Genomic DNA, 20,194 nt, shown 5'->3' with positions numbered 1-20,194 from the left:
ATGGGTGAAAAAAGAGACACCTTGGAGTGTGAAGAGGATTGGAGGTTACACATGTGAAGGACTTAGTCCAGTGGCTGGCATATTTTGGTGTTCAGTAAAGGGTAGAATTGTGTGATCATTATTATCTAAACTCTTTTCCCTTTGCAGTCCTGCTGATTTCATTTTCCCAGCCCCACTTTCACTAACTTTAGTGGCCAAGACCCCTTAGCTACATGTCATCCTGGATTCTCCCCAGACTCAAGGAATAGTCTTGCTTTTAAGAAGTCATTTCTTTTTCAATTTTTTTTTTAATTGAATAGAGTTGATTTCCATCGTTGTGTTAGTTTCCGGTGTACAGCAAAGTGATTCCGTACTTTCTTTTCCATTATGGTTTATTACAGGTCATTGAATATAGTTCCCTGTGCTATATAGTAGGACCTTGTTGTTTAGCTGTATGAGGTGCAAGAATGCATATTCATTAATCCCAAACTCCTAATTTATCCTCCCCCAACCCTTTCCCCTTTGATAACCATAAATTTATTTTCTATGTCTGTGAGTCTGTTTCTGTTTTGTAAATAAGTTGATTTCTATCATTTTTTTGAGTCCACAGATAAGTGATATCATATTTGTCTTTCTGATCTAATCACTTAGTGTGATAATCTCTAGGTCCATCCATGTTGCTGCAAATGACACTATTTCATTCTTTGATGAGTAATATTTCATTGACAATGTATATGTACCAAATCTTCTTTATCCATTCAACTGTCAATGGACATTTAGGTTACTCCCAGGTCTTGACTATTGTAAATAATATTGCTATGAATTCTGGCGTGCATGTATTTTTGTGAATTAGAGCTTTTTCTGGATATAAGCCCAGGAGTTGATCATATGGTATTAATAAAACTATTTTTAATTTTTTAAAGTGCCTCCGTACTGTTCCCCATAGTCCCTGTACCGATTTACGTTCCCACCAACAATGTGGGAGGGAAGATTCACTTTTCATCACACCCTCTCCAGCATTTGTTATCTGTAGACTCTCAGTATTGACCATTCTGACTGGTGTGCTACTTCATTGCAGCTTTAATTTGCATTTCTCTGATAATTAGTGATGTTGAACATCTTTTCAAACATCTATTTCTGCTTTATTGACTATGCCAAAGCCTTTGACTGTGTGGATCACAATCAACTGTGGAAAATTCTGAAAGCGATGGGAATACCAGACCACCTGATCTGCCTCTTGAGAAATCTGTATGCAGGTCAGGAAGCAACAGTTAGAACTGGACATGGAACAACAGACTGGTTCCAAATAGGAAAAGGAGTTCATCAAGGCTGTATATTGTCACCCTGGTTATTTAACTTCTATGCAGAGTACATCATGAGAAACGCTGGACTGGAAGAAACACAAGCTGGAATCAAGATTGCCGGGAGAAATATCAATAACCTCAGATATGCAGATGACACCACCCTTATGGCAGAAAGTGAAGAGGAACTAAAAAGCCTCTTGATGAAAGTGAAAGTGGAGAGTGAAAAAGTTGGCTTAAAGCTCAACATTCAGAAAACGAAGATCATGGCATCTGGTCCCATCACTTCATGGGAAATAGAAGACTCTTGAGAGTCCCTTGGACTGCAAGGAGATCCAACCAGTCCATTCTGAAGGAGATCAGCCCTGGGATTTCTTTGGAAGGAATGATGCTAAAGCTGAAACTCCAGTACTTTGGCCACCTCATGCAAAGAGTTGACTCATTGGAAAAGACTGATGCTGGGAGGGATTGGGGGCAGGAGGAGAAGGGGACGACAGAGGATGAGATGGCTGGATGGCATCACTGACTCGATGGACGTGAGTCTGAGTGAACTCCGGGAGTTGGTGATGGACAGGGAGGCCTGGCGTGCTGCGATTCATGGGGTCGCAAAGAGTCGGACACGACTGAGCGACTGATCTGATCTGATCTGATTGGCCACTTACATGTCTTCTTTGGAGAAATGTCTATTTAGGTCTTCTGCCTGTTTTTTTATTGGGTTATTTAGGTTTTTCCTTCTGAGTTGTATGAGCTATTTATATATTTTGGAAATTATCCTGCTGTTGGTAACATCGGTTACAAGTATTTAGGAAAAGTCAGTTCTAATCAGGGTATGAAGAAGTGGGAAATGTAAATAACAATGGAAACAGTAGTAGGTTCCATTCATGTAGTTATTTATTGGGTTTTGGCCAAAAAGTTTCTTTGGTTTTTTTCTATAATACTAATGTTTACTTACCATTATCATGTTACCTTGAAATACATTTCATCTGTATCAAATTACTTGTTTTTTAAGTCAAAATCATCTTATATTGGCAAGTTCATACGATTCAGCCTAAATAATACTCAACGTGATCCTCTTGTTCCATCTCTCTTCAACCTCACCTCCCAGTAGCCCCACATCCTCCCAGCCTCACCTGACTGCAATTCCCCAGGTACGACGTGCCTTCCTACAACTGTTTCCTGAGGCTCTTTCCTATTCCTGCAGTATCCACCTCTGCCTCTGCTGGGAAACTCTTACTTGCCCTTCAAGACTCAGCTCAAGTGTCACCTCGTCCAGGAGACCTTCTCTGACTCTTCTCCTACTTCCCTCTAGTTACACATACACACAAATACACACTTGCACACACTTGCAGAGTCTCCGTTACATCATCACAAACCTTTCATGGTGGGACCTCAATCGCACAGTAATTACTTGTTTATGTATCTGCCTCCCCCATTAGATTATGAGCGCGTGAAAGCAGAGATTGTGAGTTCATTTTGTCAGCACCAGTGCCTAGCCTAGCACTTGGTCGTTAATAAGGCCCTGTTGAATGAAAGACTTAAATCATTAAAAATCACAAGATTAATTAAGAGTGTAGTTTTATGATTGACCCATTGGGGCATAACTCCTGGTGTAATACAGTATTTAAAGTTGTGCCATGAACATTGCACGTGTTCCATAAATGTTTGTGAATTGAATGAATGAATGATGGCAGGTGAAAAATCTGTTAATTAGATCCAGAGGGTCCTCTTTATTTGTAAAATCCAAATAAGAAAGGCGTTCTCAGACACTGAAAAAAGCTATGCCGCCATCTTTGTCTTACAAAAGACTCATCTGAATGATAATGAGTGTGGAAAATGGATTAGCTCCTGGGTGGATGGGGGTTTTTTTTCTTTATTTGTTTGTTATTTGTTTTTGTTTTTTGTCTGGGTAAAAAAAAAAAAAAGGATGAGTGCTCCATCACTTAGGGAGATTTAGTCCCCTCTTTTTTTCCATGATTTTGATTTTAGTGTTTAAAATTAAGCTATTTTGGATACATGAATTAAAATTGGTTAAAAAAAATAGTTCCCAGTGTTTTATTAAAATGTTTATTTTTATCATTATTTGATGCATCTGCCAATCATTTGACTCTGGAGAAATTGATTATCACTTGTTCTTGGATCCTAGTGATAAGGCATCATTATCTCTAGGAGTATTCTACTATTATGTGGTCACATTTGTTGGTTATCTAATTTTTAAGATGATTATTATAAATGTTGTCCTTATATGTATTATTACATTATATGTTTCAAATAAAGAACTGAATTATTATAAAAATAAGCAATAAAGAAGACCTAATTTATTGGTTTTGGCTCAGAAACCAAGTGTTTTAAAGTGCATTAAGAAGGGTATTTTTCAAGTTTCTTGAATTAAAGACTGTGGTTTATCCTTTAGCCAGAGCAGCTAAGCATCACTGAGATTAAGGGTACATCATAAAACTAAAATCAAGCAAAATAGACTTCAGAAAAAAAAATTATCAGGGATAAAGAGGACTTTTAATTGGGTTAGTATTGGATTTATAAATCGAATTGGGACTGTAATGAAGTGTCTGACTCTAATTTTGATGTTTGCTGATTGACAACTATGAAGCCCCACCCTTCTCTGTCCCACATCTGGACAAGCTGACCAGAGAGCCCAGGTGCTGTCTCCTGTGGCACCGGCAGGAAGTTAAAAGCATGAAACCCCAACCCATGGAAAGAGCTCTCACACAAGCCTTATCCTCTAAACACCATAAAACCCTAAGCCCATTCTTTCAAGCCATTTTGCCCTCCTTTGGGAGGCTGCCTTGTTCTTCCCAGAAAACTTCCTTATGTGAATAATAATCTCACACCCTTTTGGTACATGTGTGGCATCATCAGTCTTGACATCCAGATTGTGGATGGGGCAGAGATCAATTGTGCATCTGCAGACTGACCACAATAGGGGGAAATTGGCATTTTTACCCGTGTGAAATATTCTGATCCATGAGTACCATACATCTCTCCATGTATTTAAGTCTTCTTTAATGTTTCTCATAAATGCTTTCTAGTTTTCAGCATGTACATTTTGCCCATGTTTTATTAAGTTTTTCCTAAGTAGTTTATATTTTGATGCTATACATAGTCTTTGATGCTGTACATAGTATTATTTTCTTATTTCAGTCTAGCACAGAGAAACGTAATTGAAGTGATATCAGCAGAATGGCAGAATAGGACTTCTCTACCTTCTTCCCCGCACAGCACATCTACTTTTGTAATCATCCACAGGTAAGAACATCTTTGTTAGAGCCAAGAAGTCTGGCAGAGAAACCCCAGCATGTCATTGAAACTGAAGAATCCAAAAATAAACGACTGAAGAGGTAAGAGGAACAACTTGACTTTGCCCACGTCACTCTTCTACTAAGGCACAGTGCCAAGAATGACCCCCACAGCCATGATTTCCTTCGCCAGGAAAACTGAGAGCACGTGTGAACACCTGGGTTCTCCAGCCAGACAGGATGCTACCCAAGAAGCCCACTTCTTTCTCACCTCACCCCGTGAGTACTAAGGTGATCTGCAAGCGTGAGTGGTGGGAGAAGTTGAAAGTGCACCAGCCAGGGCTCAGAGTTCATCAAAGGGATGCTGCAAACCGCTTCATGCTGCTAACTGATTCACAGGTCCTGTCAGAAAGCCCGTCTGTGAGAAACCGGAAGGAATGTAAATCGGAAGCATTACCTTAATACAGCTCCCCCTCACTTTGCAAAAGAGCCCTTCCAAATTATATATGTGCATTTTAATCAAGGCCGTCTAGAAATAATCCTTCCTATTTATCTGCACTATTTCACTCCACAGTTTCTGAACAGCCATCCTAGAACTAGTGCCAAGCTGGTTGTGTCAGAATCATTCAAGTTTAAAAAAAAAAAAAAAAGGATTCTGGGCTCTAGCCTCAATAAGTCTCATCCTATAATAAGTCTGGGAAAGGAGCTGGGAATTTATAACATATAACACAAGGGATTCTAGTGATCAGCCCCATTTGGAGACTAAAGAAACATCCATGTTTCCTGGAAAGCACATTGGCTGTGTTAGTAATGGAAGATAAGCTTGTGGGCAACTGCGGGTCAATTCACTTAGCGTTTTTCCATTCTTAGCATGGTAGATAGGATCGCACCATGTGACCGTGGCGTGCCTTGTTTAACTCATGCCCTATTGACGAACATTTAACTTGATTCCAAGCTTTTTTTTACAAGTAACACTATAATAAACATCTGAGCATGTGTGTGTACATGTGTATGTAAAGAAAGAGAGACAATAAGAGACAAAAAGAGAATTTCTGTGGGTAACTTCCTAAAATTAGAATTTCAGGTTCAAGGGGATATGCTTTTCAATTATTGAAACAACCCCTCCAAAACCACACTATATATGCTCCTCTCTTGTCCCATGATGTATAATATTATCAAAGGATGAAATGCTTTATATCATTCACCAAAGAAGTATATTAATTATAGTTATTAACTATAAATAATGTCACTCAAGTCAATGGTAGTTATGATTATTCTAGATTCTTACTAATCTGGATTTTTATACTTAAAATACCATGTATATTTATTTCTGGACTTTGCCCCAAAGTTCAGCATGCCAAGTGCTGAGACATGGAGTTTTGAAGCAGAGATAAGGTTTATTCAGGAGTCAGCCAAGTGAGGACCAAGGAGACCAAGTCTCAAATCTGCCTCCCCCCAGCAAGAGGCTGGGGATATCTATGGGATAAAGCTGAGGCATGGGGACCATGGAGAAAGGTGATCAAAAACAAGGAAAACCTAAGATAGGGGTCCTTCCATGTAGATTCCCAAGGTACAACTCAGTTGCAAACCTCTTCATGGGAGGAAAATGGTGCGGTTAGCACAATGTGAGGGTGGAGTTTTGGGGCTTCTGACGTCACGCGGTCACCAAGGGGACACTTGAGCATGCCCAGCTGGCGGGTCAGTGGTCTCAGCCAGTCAAAACCAGCTCAAACTAGACACAGCTGACTCCAAGTTCATGAAAGAACATCTTGAGCAAACATTGTTCAGGCGACCTGACACTTGGAGGACACGCAAGTTTTTGCAAAAATACTCAAAGGGAAGATTCATCACAGAAGGTAAGTTGTAGGCCATTATTTATTAAGCAATTTATAGTTTAAAGGATAACTGGTGACTACCCTTGGTTTCATATTTAGTACACATTTCCAAACAATAACAAAACAGCAGCCATTTGTTGGGACTTCCTATGTCCTAACCACACTCTGTGTACTAGCTCACTTAGCTCTACTTAGAAACAGGGAACCAAAGCTACAATTAAGGTGACCACACAGCTAATGAATATTAGAAACGGGATTTGAACCCAAGCTAACTGATCCCCAAGCCTGGGTATGTGATACTCAGAGTATTCAAATTTAGTTTTTTATCTTACTGTGATAGAGCCATGTGAATTATAAGTGTAATACAAGCATATTGCAACATACATAGAAAGGCCTTATGGTCACCTCAACCTGTTCAAACAACTGTGTTTATAGAGAATATATCCAGAATGGCTAACTCCCACCTAGTCCACTATCTCATTTCTAAGGTCTTCTCAATGTTCTTCAAGGCTTCAGAAGATTCTAGGTATGGCTGGAAAAGGTGAACTGTTGCATTAAAAAAAAAAAAAAGGATAGCTCAGGTAGACCTGTTAATAATGACCACATCTGTCTATGACAGGGGCTGAGGGGAGGGTTAACATTCTAACTCCCTACTTTCTTCTTCTCAAACAAAGGAGGGGAGAACTTTTGAGATGTGTCATAACTGAGTATGCACATAAATAGGAATCTGGAACTCATTGTTCTTTGTCTATAAAAAAAAACTTCCTTCCTTCATCAGCATTAACTCAACAAATACTTACTGAGCTCCTACTATGTGGGAGGCACTGTTACAGATGCTGGCGATAGTGTTGAATGAAGCATAAACATGCATACACAGCACACACACACACACACACACACACACTCATAGATGTTCCAGTGAGGGCAGACAAGGTAAACAAAATAAGTTAGTAAGGTAGTATTCTTGTTGGTGATAGGTGTGAGAAAAATAAAGATGGCTGAACCTTTCCAAAGCAATGTACGTAACTGGACAAGAATTTTAAGAATCGTTAAATGTATTCAATACATTGTCTTTCATTGAATTAATATCTAAAAATAAGCTATAAACTTATAAAGGAAAAAAATCATATGTTGACTTGGATCTCTCCAAGTCTCTGCATGATAAGGTTAAAATCAGATCTCCTTACTAAAAGATCCATACTTTTATTACTTTTCATGAAATTCAGTGACAGAGTAGTATACTGCATCCAGCCTTTGGAAAACAAGGAGGATAACACTAGTTCATAAGGAATCAAGCAAAAATCCAAACTGCCATGCTTGGGGCTGGTTCCTCCAGTTTTAACTACCTCTCCTCTGCTCTACAGCTCTCTGCTCTGAGGCCCACCCTCCCCCTCCTCTTCAGCAAACCAGACCATCATGTTAATAAGAGTTGATTTGTAAATAGCGTCTCCCTCATGCCATCTCCACCCCCCTTTGGCCAGGATCCTACTTTTCTGCTCAATGGCACAGATGCGGCTTTGAGCTGACTGGGACCAGGCAGCTATTAGCAGCAAATCCAGTGAGGGAAATTAATGAAGGGGACAACTAATAAAAGACAGCTCAGGACAGCCAGACTAACTTGCTCCGAGCAGTAATTAACTTTTTTCTTTTTTTTTTTTTTTTTAGCTCATGAAGGTAAATATGCCATCGGCACTGGTCCAGTCTAACTCTTCTTTATTAAAAAGGAAAGAGCAAGAGCATTCATGGGGAGCTGAGACTTAATCTATTTTTCCCCCAAGAAGAACCATTTTAAATTACTTGTGTGATGTGTTTGTAGATCTGTGATGCCCAAATCAAGATATACCTTTAAAGATGAGAGAAAAATGAGGCAGATGAAGAAATATGAATCTCTGAATAAAAGAAATAGTCATCTTCTACTTGGAGACAGCTTGAAAGATAATCTTTTTTAAAGGTTTGCTTTTCTTCCCTACATAAAATGATTGACTTTTTCTGTTCAATGCAAATGCTGACTAAAAAAAAGACTGGATTCAAAGTGCATGGCAAGTCTTAGATTTCAGTGTTAAATATTAGCCTAGCTTGAGGGACATTTCAGTTGCCTTGCTCCAGCCTCCATTTCCCTTTTTTAAAGACACAGTTACGAAAAGCAACTTAAAATTTGCTTTCTTCATCTATTTTTAACAAATCAACACAGCAGTTCTTCTGAAGATATTTTCTGAAAATATACGTATCAACATAAATCTGTTGAGGTTTGTCCAAAGTATTTCTAAAAACACACCTACAGTATTTTATTAAAAAAAAAAAAAAAAAAAAAACTTTGAAAGTCAGAACTAGAAGAGACTAGAAATATCTAGTTTTATCAGGCTGAGAGACTTACCCCTGGTCACATAGCCAATCAGTAACAAAAAAGATCCTTATCAAAAATTCAACCTATTGACTCAATTCAGTGCTCTGGCTTCCCTAAAATGAGAAGCCTCATAACATACTTGAAAAAGTTAATAAGCTGATTTTGGTACTTCAGCTAAATCTGTAATTTATCGATATAGTCCCCTTATAGGCTTGGATATAACAGGATCAAATAACATTTCATTTGTTATTTGAGTTCTAGCTAAGTGTCCCAGGAATCAATCTACTCTTCCGTCTAGCCTCCAGAACCTATGGTACCATGTCAATCACATTCAGAATTTTGTTATTGTTCAGTCATTAAGTCATGTCTGACTCTTTGTGACCCATGGACTGCAGCACACCAGGCTTCCCTGTCCTTCACTATCTCCTATCAGATCAGATCAGATCAGTCGCTCAGTCGTGTCCGACTCTTTGCGACCCCATGAATCGCAGCACACCAGGGCTTCCTGTCCATCACCAACTCCCGGAGTTCACTCAGACTCACGTCCATCGAGTCAGTGATGCCATCCAGACATCTCATCCTCTGTCATCCCCTTCTCCTCCTGCCCCTAATCCCTCCCAGCATCAAAATCTTTTCCAATGAGTCAAGTCTTCGCATGAGGTGGCCAAAGTATTGGAGTTTCAGCTTTAGCGTCATTCCTTCCAAAGAAATCCCAGGGCTGATCTCCTTCAGAATGGACTGGTTGGATCTCCTTGCAGTCCAAGGGACTCTCAAGAGTCTTCTCCAACACTACACTTCAAAAGCATCAATTCTTCGGTGCTCAGCCTTCTTCATAGTCCAACTCTCACATCCATACATGACCACAGGAAAAACCATAGCCTTGACTAGACGAACCTTTGTTGGCAAAGTAATGTCTCTGCTTTTGAATATGCTATCTAGGTTGGTCATAACTTTCCTTCCAAGGAGTAAGCGTCTTTTAATTTCGTGGCTCCAGTCACCATCTGCAGTGATTTTGGAGCCCAGAAAAATAAAGTTTGACACTGTTTCCACTGTCTCCCCATCTATTTCCCATGAAGTGGTGGGACCGGATGCCATGATCTTCGTTTTCTGAATGTTGAGCTTTAAGCCAACTTTTTCACTCTCCTCTTTCACTTTCATCAAGAGGCTTTTTAGTTCCTCTTCACTTTCTGCCATAAGGGTGGTGTCATCTGCATATCTGAGGTTATTGATATTGATAACCTCAATATCAATATTGATTGATATCAATCAATATTGATATTGATTCCAGTTTGTGTTTCTTCCAGTCCAGCGTTTCTCATGATGTACTCTGCATATAAGTTAAATAAACAGGGTGACAATATACAGCCTTGACGAACTCCTTTTCCTATTTGGAACCAATCTGTTGTTCCATGTCCAGTTCTAATTGTTGCTTCCTGACCTGCATACAGACTTCTCAAGAGGCAGATCAGGTGGTCTGGTATTCCCATCTCTTTCACAATTTTCCACAGTTTATTGTGATCCACACAGTTAAAGGCTTTGGCATAGTCAATAAAGCAGAAATAGATGTTTTTCTGGAACTCTCTTGCTTTTTCTATGATCCAGCCGTTGTTGGCAATTTGGTCTCTGGTTCCTCTGCCTTTTCTAAAACCAGCTTGAACATCAGGAAGTTCACGGTTCACATATTGCTGAAGCCTGGCTTGGAGAATTTTGAGCATTACTTTACTAGCATGTGAGATGAGTGCAATTGTGCAGTAGTTTGAGCATTCTTTGGCATTGCCTTTCTTTGGGATTGGAATGAAAACTGACCTTTTCCAGTCCTGTGGCCATTGCTGAGTTTTCCAAATTTGCTGGCATATTGAGTGCAGCACTTTCACAGCATCATCTTTCAGGATTTGAAATAGCTCAACTGGAATTCCATCACCTCCACTAGCTTTGTTCATAGTGATGCTTTCTTAGGCCCACTTGACTTCACATTCCAGGATGTCTGCTTGCCTCAAACTCATGTCCATTGAGTTGGTGATGCCATCTAACCTAATCCTCTGCTGCCCTCTTCACCTTTTGCCTTCTATCTTTCCCAGTATCAGGGTCTTTTCCAATGAGTCGGCGCTTAGCATCAGCTGGCCAAAATATTGGAGCTTCAGCTTTAGCATCAGTCCTTCCAATGAATATTCAGGATTGATTTCCACTTGGAGAAGGAAATGGCAACCCACTCCAGTATTCTTGCCTGGAGAATCCTATGGACAGTGGGGCCTGGCGGGCTACAGTCCATAGCGTCGCAAAGAGTTGGACACGACTAAGCATGCAAGAGCACATTCTGGATAGGATGTAGCAAATACATAATTATGTGCAGGACTCTCTCAAGGATAGATGGCTTCAAATAATGGATGCCCTCCCAGAAAACCGCCTTCAGGCAATCAGTAACACTATGTAAAGGAGACTACAGCTCCATACTGTTATTTCCCACAAGATAACAGAAAGGCTAGGTGTGGTGAATAAAAGGACTTTATACATACTTACTTCTACATCAGCAGTATGGAGAAATAAAATTAGTTTATTAAAATAAAATAGAGAAAATGAGGACAGTGACACTAGATGCTTTAAAAATAAAATAGCTTTTATTACATAAGGTATGTAAAGTAGTCAAATTCAAAGGAATACAAGGAAGAATATTGGTTGCCAGAGGTTGGAGGGGAGGGGAAATGGGGAATTGTTGTTTGCTGTGTGTAGAGTTACAGTTTTGTAAGATGAAAATGTTCTGGAGATTGGTTGAAAACACTGAATATACTTTAAACTAACTGTACAGTTAAAAATGATAACTGAAGTGATAACTGAAGTCACTCAGTTGTGTCTGACTCTTTGCGACCCCGTAGACTGTAGCCCACCAGGCTCCTCCGTCCATGGGATTCTCCAGGCAAGAATACTGGAGTGGGTTGCCATTTCCTTCTCCAGCGGAATCTTCCAGACCCAGGGATAGAACCCAGGTCTCCCACATTGCAGGCAGACACTTTAACCTCTAAGCCACCAGGGAAGTTTTAGAATGGCTATAGACTTTGAGGCATAAAGCTTTCTTGCATGTCCAAAACTAAAATTATCTTTTATAACAGAATCTTCAAACTCTGTAACCCTATGAACAGTAGCCCGCCAGGCTCCTCTGTCCATTTCCTCTGTCCAGGAAAGAATACTGGAGTGGGTTGCCATGCCATCCCCAAGGGAATCTTCCCAACCCAGGATTGAAACTGCATCTCCTGTGACTCTTGCACTGCAGGCAGATTCTTTACCACTGAGCCATTGGGGAAGCCCCATTCAGAGGTGAGCCACCAAGTTTTCAAACTTTTTTTTTTTTTTTTTGCTACAAATAAGTTATAAAGTCTTCAAATAAACTATATCCATGTTAATCAAAGTGGGCTGTTATGATGCAATAACAACCTTCCAATCTTCATGGCTTTTAACTCAAAAGTTTTTCTCCCTCAAGTAACATCCACTGTGAGATGAGGTGGACACTTCATATACTCTTTATATGATCCCCTAGAAGTCCAACCAGCTTTGAAATTTTGGCCTAACCCACTCAAGACAAGAGGAAGATAGAGACCACAGATGGAGTCTTGTCTATTGTAAGGGGCCTGAGCATGCCCAGTAGGGTTAGAACATCAGACATTGAGAGAGACTAGAAATGTCCCCCACAGTATCCAGCAGCAGGATTTTGTCCAGATGAAATGAAATGAAATCACAGGCTTTAAGAATTCCAGAGTAGAATAAAGATGGCACCAATGAAATGTGTAGGAATATTGCCAAGTGTATATAGGAGGCACTATTAAGACAAGAAATAATTCTTTTCAAACAGTGATACAGTGCTGAAGGGCAGTGGCTGATGGTTGTGACTGTTACAGATTCCATGAGACATGGTGAAGATACTGTTTGGTATAATCATAGCTGCTTTGTTATGTTTTTTGAAGACTCCCAATCCCTTCAAGTATGCTATCAAAATTCTAAAGTGTGTCATGAATATCAAAAAGTGAAGTCTAACATCTATGAATACTCTCCTATTCTCTTACAAAAGATCTTGTAACATCCCTTATTTTGCTGGGGCAGATGGTGACTGCAGCCATGACATTAAAAGATGCTTGCTCCTTGGAAGAAAAGCTATGACCAACCTAGACAGTATTAAAAAGCAGAGACAAAAAAATAAATAAAAATAAAAAGCAGAGACATTACTTTGCTGATAAAGGTCCATCTAGTCAAAGCAAAGATTTTTCCAGTAGTCATATATGGATGTGAGAGTTGGACCATAAAGAAAGCTGAGCAGAACTGATGCTTTTGAACTGTGGTGTTGGAGAAGACTCTTGAAAGTCCTTTGGACTGCAAGGAGATCCAACCAGTCCATCCTAAAGAAGATCAGTCCTGAATATTCATTGGAAGGACTGATACTAAAGCTGAAACTCCAACACTTTGGCCACCTGATGCGAAGAGTTGACTCATTGGAAAATATCCTGATGCTGGGAAAGATTGAAGGTGGGAGGAGAAGGGGACGACAGAGGATGACATGGTTGGATGGCATCACAGACTCAATGGACATGGGTTTGAGCAAGCTCCAGGAGTTGGTGATGGACAGGGAAGCCTGGTGTGCGGCAGTCCATGGGGTTGCAAAGAGTCAGACACAACTGAGCGACTAAACTGACTGACTAGAAAAGAGCACCACTGAAGAAAATTGAACTTTGTTGTCTTTTTGGTGGAAAGAGATAGAATTAGCAATTATCAGATGTCCATCAGCAGATGAATGGATAAGAAAGCTGTGGTACATATACACAATGGAGTATTACTCAGCCATTAAAAAGAATACATTTGAATCAGTTCTAATGAGGTGGATGAAACTGGAGCCTATTATAGAGTGAAGTAAGCCAGAAAGAAAAACACCAATACAGTATACTAACCATATATATGGAATTTAGAAAGATGGTAATGATTAACCCTGTATGTGAGAAAGCAAAAGAGACACAGATGTATAGAACGGTCTTTTGGACTCTGTGGGAGAGGGCAAGGGTGGAATGATTTGGGAGAATGGCATTGAAACATATATATTATCATATGTGAAACAAATCGCCAGTCCACGTTCAATGCATGATACAGGATGCTCCAGGCTGTGCACTGGGATGACCCAGAGGGATGAGATGGGGAGGGAGGTGGGAGCGGGGTTCAAGATGGGGAACACATGTACACCCATGGCAGATTCATGTCAATGTATGGCAAAACCAATACAATATTGTAAAGTAATTAGCCTCCAATTAAAATAAATAAATTAAAAAAAAAAAGAATTAGCGATTATCTGGAGAGCTAAGAACCAGGTAGTTGTCACCATAGGGATCTGCTCCAGCCTGCTTTGTAATGCAGTATCACCATTACCATCTTATACATGTTGTTATCATGAAAGACATTAATATCTGAGAGATTCAGAATCATGTAAAGGTCTCTGTAAAGGTCTCTGGCCAGTGCCTTTGTCAGTTCAGTTTCATCTTCTGTAGCTTAGAACCATGTTGCTCTGAAAAAAACTCTAGGAAGTCTCGACAACTCTCCTGAATGTAAGCGAGCAGAATAGTCTAAGATTCCAGAAGTTTTATTCTAGTAGAACTGAATTATTTGCTCACTGAGAAATAAAATTCAGTTTTCACTACAGCCTTTCTGATTCTTACCAGACTGAAGATGTCAGTTGGACTCTCCTAGGTCTCCTGAAAGTGACAGGAACTTCTTTTGCAAAGCCATCAAGAGCTCTGTTAGTAAGGTTTGACTTCCTTCTAATTCAGAAGAAACACTGGGTTTGAACTCAAAACTTTTCAGTGGCTTTACTGCTCTAATAGCAAAATTCAAGTTTTCTTATTTGTCTATTTCAAGCTGCTGCCATGGCAGTTTTGAGTTAAGGAAGATACTAGTTCAGATAGATTTGATTCTGTCTTCTTTTTGATCATGTTCTAGGTACTGTGAAATGAAAGAAGTATTAATGTATTAATGCAATAGCCCTCTGAAGTTTATGGTTAGACTTTCTCCATACATCTTCAAAGGTATATTCCAGGTTTTACCTCATTTGATTTCTTTTTCAAAATTATGTGGAAAGTGAGGCAAAAAATAATTATATCCTCACACTGAATCAATCTTCTTGTACATGTTTGCATGTAGTGTTTCAATTTATGTAAAAGGTTGAAAAAACACAAAATCAAAGTTATCCCAGAATCTCTCATTTTTTAATTATTTCAGTGCATAGCAAGATTTATGTGTTAACAGAAAGAAAGCAACAGCAAGCCCGTGAGGTTATCTTTTGTCACACTGGCACTAGTTTGGCTTCTTTCTGCTATTCTTATACCAAGGAGGCAATAAACCCCCTTGAGAGTCATAGAGCTGCCTGCGGAGCCCTGACAGGGCATAGAAGCCTTTATGCCAAAATACAATGCACAAAGGGATCATAAACACATTTGAAAAGGAAGATGACCTCTTTGTCACAAGGAATTAGGCTTTACTGCAAGCTGCTACCATGGAAACCAGCCCCCAGCTTTCTCTGCTTATTTTGAAGTTTCCTGTTCCCCATATAACATGGACTTCAGCACTTTTACTTAATTGTTTCTAGATCAAATAAAATTGGTGAAAGGTTTTGGTTCTTTGCTTCATGGTTTAATGTCTCCAAGTATGCCTGCAGGTCCTGAAGAAAAAAGAGAAAGTAGTGATGGAATCATTAGAAAGGCAGGAAAAGTGAAGAAAATTGCTGGTGTCAGGGTCTGTTCTACAATTCAACAAGGTCAGAGAAGAGATACACTTGTTATTAAATCTTTCAAAGACCAGCTACAGTCCAACAGTGTCTCTTAGAGATGTGTCCTTTGAAATAATTTTAGCTTTTTGCCTCTCGATTTCTTACATCTCTGGAATTCAGTATACCCTATAGTGTCTACAGAGCGGCTCTCAAAGTCCAAACAAAATTACAAGTATACTGCCGCTGGGGAAAAATCTTGAATCTTTTATTTTATATGATACAAAGAAAACCGATTGTTTATACGGCTACAGCCTTGAAAAGTATAAAGAAGAGAATTTATAATGAGCTAAGCAACCGTTGAGGCTCTGCGTCCAAAAGCTGGTGAGACACTTGAAAAATGGCCCGGGGTCCAGCTCGGAGGATGCGGGGACTCGGAAGACGCACAGGTAGTGGGATCCGGTGGAGCAGGTGCTTCGGGGATCCTTCTTCCCCTCGGGAGTCTCCCCACTCCCGCCCTCCCGAAATCCTGGACTCAGGGCGGGGGAGGCTGTGCGTTTCTGCCACAGGTGAGACCTACCCAGCCTGGAGATCAGAGCTGGCACCTGTCCAGTTGCTGGGGCAGCCCCGGCTTCTAACGTAGTGTTTCTAGTCAATAATCCTAGCTGACTTTTCCCCATTTGTGCTTGAGGGGCTGGAGAAGCTGGCGCAAGCGAACGCAAACAGGAACACTCGCATCGCCTCCCCTCCTCCCGCGACCCTGGCAGAGAGAGAGAGAGACAGAGAAGTCATTTATTGTAGCGCACACACACCATCAGGACTCTTTCCCAACTCCATCTTCCGACTCCCGCCACCTTGCAGGGAAATCGCAGCTCCGGCCACACTGGCTTTCTCGATCTGCTTTCCGGATGAGTGAATTTCTTTGCTCCTCTCGCCTGTCGGGAACCATCTGAAACTGCCCCCAAGTTGCGTTCCCAGGGACCCTCCCCACTCCGTTTCCACTCGAGAACCAAAGAGCAGCTCACTTCGGCATCCTGCAGAAGACAAACCCCATCCATTCATTCATCTGGTGGGTGAACAAGAAGGAAAAGAAGAAACAGAGGTGGGCCGCCAGGCGAAGCGAGAGCGAGAGTACAGTGCTGGGTAAACCAAACTGGGGAAAGAAAAACGGGTGAGGGGCGAGGAGGACCGCTCTAGCGGACCTCGCCCCTCCTCGGCCCGGGGTGGACCCCTGCGGGTGCCCACGGCGAGCCACGTGGAGAAGCCCCAAGGGAGAGGCAACCCCCACCCCCACCCCAGGGATTTGGAAAAGAAACTGCTGGGAACAATGAACCCTGAAGGACAGAGGGAGGTGGAGGGGGGGGTGAGAACCCTCGTCCTTCCCCCTTGCCCCCCTCCTTTTGGACATTCCTTAGGTTTAATCATTAAAGTGGATCCTTTTTAAAAAGGAGGCAGCAGCTGAACAGTGCCGTTTCTGACAGTCTGCCACACACTGTCAGTGAAGTAAAAGATCTGGACCGAGCTTGGTTGCCTCGCTACCAATAGCAGACTTGGGGAGACCAAGCCTCCGATTTCTGGCCACATCAAAGCAGTGATTATGCAAATACCCATTTTTTTTTTTTTTTTTAAGAATAAAATGGAGGGGGAATTATTTATCAAACAATGAACCCCCTGCCAGGGCGGGAAACAATAGATCAGACTAGATAGCCCTTCTAGCCCCAGGCTGGGGGAGAGGGAAGGGGGGGATGCTGGCGCCCTCACGTTTTATTGGTCTAACCTAATTTCACTAATTCTCTTTTCACACATTTTCTTTGGCGGATTCGGAGGCCAGGACTTTCACGCTCCCGGGAGCGCCCTGCATTGGAGCGATTCAAGGGCTGCCTGCTTTATTTAATTAATACATTCAAAGCTCGCCTGGGCCCGGAGAGCCTGAGGGTGGGGAAAGACCGAGGCCGGGCGTGAGGAGGAGGCGCTTTTAACGGGTTCCAGGTGTCGATGCCCAGAAGTCACAACAGGCCCAAGGCTGTGCGATGCAGGGGGCGCACGCGGTGGGCGGCAGCGAACCGCAACTTCCAGTCTCTCCAGCAGACCCGACCTTGGCGCAGCCGGGAGCCCAGCCGACCCAGACCGGAGGGCGGGCGCGGCAGAAGCGGGCCTTGGGCCTAGATATCCTCTGCGGGTAACGGGACCCTTGCTCCTTCCCGGCCAAGGCCGCCCGGGGCCTTCCGACGCCCTCACCTCCACTGGGCCCTCGGGGCTCTCTTCCCGAAAGGGCGCCCACCTGGCTCCTGCCCAGGGGCGCCCGGGTACTCCTCTGGTTCCCGCTTCGCCTGGCAGCCCTCTGTTTCTTCTTTTCCTCCTTGTTCGCCCACAGATGAATGTATTTTAAATCTGGTGAAGGAAAATCAACCTTAAGTCCTGGGCACTTCAGAACAAGTAAATACAATCAATGCCTGAAGCCTGACGGCGCCAAAGCGACGATCCACCCGGGGCAGGACCAACCCTCACACTTCTCCGCGCTTAGGTAAACGCGCCGCCGCCGCGCGCCGCTGGCGCTGGGAAGATCTGGCAACTGTAGCGGTGTGGGACTGTCATCAGAACATTTCCATGATCTTGCTTGAAGCGGCTCTCGGCAGAGGGCTCCAGAAATAGAACGGCTTGGCTTAGCTTGCCCAGGAACCTACTTGGTGCAGACAAACCAAGCTGGTCACAGGCAGGCACAATGAGGGAGGAAGGAATGGATTAAATCGAGGAGCGACTATATTCCCTTCTGCTGAAGCTGAGACCTGTAATTCTCATTCTTACAGGGGAGGGAAGAGGACGACTGGGCCTCAACCCACAGGCTGTGGAGCTTGCGGTGGGTTGGCAAGGAAAACTCCTAGTGCGAAGTGAGGCAGAAAGAACGTTCTTAATCGCTAAAAGTGATTAGACGCCATAAAGAATAATTGCACCTATTTAGTGTAAAATAGGGCTTCCCTGGTGGCTCAGTGGTAAAGAATCTGCCTACAATGCAGGAGACCCGGGTTCGATCCCTGGGTTGGGAAGATCCACTGGAGAAGGGAATGGCAACCCACTCCAGCACTCTTCCCTGGAGAATCGCATAGATGGAGGAGCCTGGTGGGGTACAGTCCATGGGGTCGCACAGAGTCGGACACAACTGAAGAGACCAAGTAACAGCAGCAGTGTGAAATAAGGTGTGTTGTAGATAGAGAAGGAAAAGCCTGAGTGTAGATCACAGGTGGTAGACGAAATTCCTACCATATATGAGGTGCTTCTGATGTGTAAGAGGACCTGCAAACTCTGGCTGAACGAGACTCTGGCCCTGGAGTAGCTGTGCAGAGGTGACTGCTAGATTCAACTGGGTCACAGGTTAAGTCATTAGCTGTATTACCATTCATCAAAACTATGACTATTGAACCCTCTCTCGATCCATGCCTCTCCGAATAAGCCATTAGGGTCACCACCTAGTTATAGGATTCCCATCCCCGCTTCCCCCTCCAGTTGGGTTTTCCTGAGTACCTGCACCTGAAGAGTTGCCTCCCCAGACCTGTCAGGAACCTGTTTCTTGGCATGTTTCCAAAAGAGGTCTGCTCTCACAATAACCACCATCATCACTAAAAGAACAGTGATTTGGCATTAAAACTGTGTTTTAGAATTCTCATACTACAATTGCTTGGCTTTTTAAACACTAGAAACATAAAGGTGTAGGAGAAATATCTCTTTCTCCTTATTAGATAATCAAGAGTGGTTAAGAATAATAAAATCTTTAAACTAGAAGGGGTTTTCCAACAAGTCTCCCTTACATCCAAAGATGAAAACCAAACAAATGCTGGGTTGGTTCTTCCTTTTATTAAAAATAGCTATTCAGTTATTAAACACAATATTTCTACATGAACAGAGAGGAGGAGTAGTTAGGACATTTTAGAATGATCATTGGTATATGCAGAGTAGAGGAGGATTTGCTTAAACCGGAAGCAGATATGAAATTCATGAGGGTGGGAGGAACTATGAACAACCAACATTTCTTTGCTGGCATGTTTTTTTTTTTTTTTTTTTGGCTTGTGAAGTCTTGGCCACCCTCCTCTAAAGTGGTCAGCCTTCACTTGATCATCTTTGACCCAAGGCCAGTCAAAGAGCATTGATTTCTGCTTTAGAGACTGAGCTGCAAGTTACAGAGTTATGTATCCTGGTGATTAGGAAACCATTTTTGCTTTCTCTCTGAAGATGTTTTGTCTATGTAAACTGCTTTAACAAAGACTGAATTGGCTAACATGAAATCAGCTTCCAATAATGAATTTATAAACACTCAGTTACGTCACAGATGTTAGAGATCACTATCCAGTCCCTTTTGTTTACAGACGATAACTGAAGCTCAAAGAAGTGAAGTGTAAGAACCAAATTTCTACACACTCCGTCAAGATAGTTCAACTCCACTATTTTTTAAAAGCAAAGTTTCTGAACTTTGGTGCTCATCATTACTTAATTATAATTTAAATTCCCCAAACTTTTTTTTAACTAATCTTGTTTGCTCAGAAATTGATTTCTTAAAAAACAAGCTTTTATTTGTATGGAGAGTTACACTTTTATGTCATTGTTAGTGTCTTGAATATAATTCAGCTTCCTGTGATTGCTTAGACCTTATGTGTCAATGAATTCTACACACAAACATTGACAAAACAAAAACAAACAAGTACTCTACTCAGATATAGGGAGTTAAGAAAAAAAAATGCAACTTATTCTTCTAAAAGCCACCTAAA

This window comes from Bos indicus, chromosome 6 (genome assembly GCF_029378745.1).
Source record: "Bos indicus isolate NIAB-ARS_2022 breed Sahiwal x Tharparkar chromosome 6, NIAB-ARS_B.indTharparkar_mat_pri_1.0, whole genome shotgun sequence".
Classification (NCBI taxonomy): Eukaryota; Metazoa; Chordata; class Mammalia; order Artiodactyla; family Bovidae; genus Bos; species Bos indicus.
The sequence above is the reverse complement of the archived record's forward strand: the minus strand, read 5'-3'. Positions refer to the sequence as shown.